Source organism: Lynx rufus, unplaced genomic scaffold, assembly GCF_022079265.1.
Source record: "Lynx rufus isolate CCGP_SWC_20201006 ecotype Redwood Valley unplaced genomic scaffold, mLynRuf1.p SCAF_9, whole genome shotgun sequence".
NCBI classification, from domain to species: domain Eukaryota; kingdom Metazoa; phylum Chordata; class Mammalia; order Carnivora; family Felidae; genus Lynx; species Lynx rufus.
In genome coordinates this window covers 62,752,714-62,755,864 of record NW_025814897.1, presented here as the reverse complement: position 1 = coordinate 62,755,864, position 3,151 = coordinate 62,752,714, and the positions used below count along the sequence as shown (strand labels likewise).

General features: G+C 41.3%; 1 pseudogene; it reads right to left on the bottom strand.

Moving 5' to 3' along the window:
* Positions 1 to 544: 544 nt before the first annotated feature.
* On the bottom strand, positions 545 to 1,417 carry LOC124505968 (olfactory receptor 52N1-like; annotated as a pseudogene).
* Between the last annotated feature and the right edge of the window lie 1,734 nt (positions 1,418 to 3,151).

The window sequence follows — 3,151 nt, the reverse complement described above, 5'->3', positions numbered from 1 at the left end:
ATCCGCAGAAGCACAGCGTTTGGTGTTTGGACAGTGCAAGCAAGCTCCCTGACAGGAACTGGTTCCCTTTGTGGTTTCGGCTGGGGGATGGGCAAGGGAGATGGCGCTGGGGAGCGCCTTTGTTCCCCGCCAAGCTGCACTCTGTCGTCTGGGGCTCAAAAACTCTCCCTCCAGTTGTCCTCCAGCCCTTCCGCTCTCTGAGCAGAGCTGTTAACTTATAACCTTCCAGGTGTTAAGTCCTGCTTGCTGTCAGAACACACTCTGTCAGGTCCCTCTATTTTTGCAAGCCAGACTCGTGGCTCTGCTTTGCCAGCAGGCTGCCCCTCCGCCCCAGCTCCCTCCTGCCAGTCCGTGTAGGGTGCACTGCCTCTCCGCCCTTCCTACCATTTTCTGTGGACCTCTTGTCTACTCTTGGCTCCAGAGAATCCATTCTGCTAGTCTTCTGGTGGTTTTCTGGGTTATCTAGGCAGGTGTGGGTGGTATCTAAGTGATCCGCAGGACGTGGTGAGCCCAGCGTCCTCCTACGCCGCCATCTTCCAGCTTCTTGTATTTTTTTAGTCTTTATCCCCTAGACAATAGGATTCAGGGTGGGCAGCAGGAGCAGGCATGAGTTAGCCTATAAATGTGAACACTGTGGGGGATTGTATAACTGCAAGAACAGTGGGTGAAAAAGGTGAAGAAGAGTCAGACATAGGTGATGTCCTATGTGGACAGATGTGGACAGTTCAGGTGCTGAAGGCCTTCAGACTTTGCTAAGAAGAAACTGACCACTGCCTGGAGGATCATTGTCTAGGAGACTGTGATGCACAGGATGTTGAAGCCCCCAATCAGAAGGGCAACCATCAGACCATAGATTGCATTGACCTTGATATTGCCACAGGACAACTTGGCCATAGTCATGTGGTCAAAGTAGGTGTAGGAAATTATACTGCCCTTACAATATAATAGGCATTTGGTGAGTAATGTAAAGGGAATGATGAGTATCACACCTCAAAAAAAGGTGGGAAACCCAGCCTTGGCAATCATAGAATTGGTGATGATAGTGGCATAGCACAGAGGATAACAGATGACCACATAGTGGTTCGGGGCCATGAATATGAGCACCCCAGATTCCATCCCTGTGAAGGTATGGAGAAAACACATCTGGGTCAGGTGAGCATTGAAGCTAATATCTTTGAGATCAAACCAGAAGACACATAGCATTTTGGGTACAGAACTAGTACACTGAACAATGTCAATGAAGAAGAATAAGGCCAAGAAATACATGGGCCAGTGTAGGGACTCCTCCAGATGAATGAGATAGAGGAGCCCATAATTCCCCAGTGCAGTAACAAGGCACATGTGCACTTTATAGGCCAGGCAATCCATTCAATAGGAATGATGCTAGTGTCAGTGTAGTACAGTTGTAATCATCCATGGCGACCAGTTAAAGGGTATGTTACATTCTTCAACTTTGACGTTAACTTTGATGTCTCTCTGAAAAGGAACAGTTTAGGCAAATGTGTATTGATTGCTTACAATGAATTAATTAGTATTATAAAATTTTTTGCATAAATCATCTCAATTATCTTAATTACCTCATGAGAGATATTTATTATATTAAATAAGGGTAATTATTATGGTATTATAGATGAGTAACTGATATTAGTGTAATATCATTGACTATAAATCTTGAATCCAGGATTCTTGGCTCTTTACCATGAAGATAATCTATCTACTGATAGGTAGATAAATAGATGAATGATTGATTGATTGATTGATTGATAAATAGATAGATGGATAATAGATAAAATTTTTTTCTATACTAAATCTCTTAAGCTCTTGTACTCTGTTCCTAATTAAGCATTATTACATTCTTAGACCAATGAGAATGTATCAAATAGTGAACATTAGGATGGTTGGAAGTCTTTTTATTAGTGAACTTCCAAGTGAGTTATAAGGATTTTTCTATTTCTGTGTATGGATATGGGTAAGGAAATCTGTTTATCATCATGGGTACTAACTATTCTTCAGGTTATGAAATAGGAGATATCAAAGCATAGTAACATTATTTTATTATTATTATTTTAGAGAGAGAGAGAGAGTGCAAGCAGGGAAGAGGGGCAGAGGGTGCGAGAGAGAGAGAGAGAGAGAGAGGGAGAGAATCTCAAGCAGGTTCCATGCTCAACACAGAGCCTGACACAGGGCTCAATTCCATGGCCTTGGGATCATGACTTGAGCCAAAATCAAGAGTCGGATGCCCAACTGACCAAGCCACCCAGGCACCATATATTCTTGGTTATTCTCCCTATAATGTAGATAGTTTTATCAGTAGTGAATAATGAAACTGAACTCATTAATTAAGGAGACTTATTAATGTTTTTACATGGCTAATACATGGAACTAACCCATCAGAACAAATTTACTGGCACCACATCAGGTGCTCTCAAATCACTACAGCCACATTGCTCCTTCAGGATGTTATTTGTTTCCTTACCTTTCTCTTCAGCTTCATGTTGGGCTCTCAGTCTTGTTAAAAAACCTAAATGTGATTGAGCACTTTAGATCTGCCTAAGACTTATTACTGAGTGTAGCAACATGTTGCTCACTATACCTTTGAATGAACTGAAAATTTTAACACTCCTGTTTTCAGTCCCCAGTCCTTCTCTGTCTGCATCTATATTTCTTTCTTTCTTTCTTTCTTTCTTTCTTTCTTTCTTTCTTTCGGATGGTGTAACAATGTATGACATTGAAGAAAGCATCTCCAACTGGAAAGTTTGTTTCATAGATATCATATATTTATTTGTGCACCACTAGTGTAAAGAAAGAATACTGGCCTAGGAATCCAATGACACTGATGAATATTCCTTCCAGAAATTGCTCATCAGTTTTCTCCTTCCTCTGTCTTCCTCATGCCACCTCAATTAGTCACACTCATTTTTGTGTCTCAGGCTACATACACTGCCTCCTAGAAGCTTGAGTAAAGTACCAAGGATACTGGCCATATATTTTTCTGTTATAACCTCAGAAGTGTTCTATTTCTCCTATCATCTACAAACAGTATAAAACTCAAGGTAGAAGTAGAGTAGGGGATTTTACCTTAGAATGATTCATGGAGAAACTAATCAAATAGCCACCTGTTTCCTTTTTTTAAGGCCCTGCTATGTTTCCA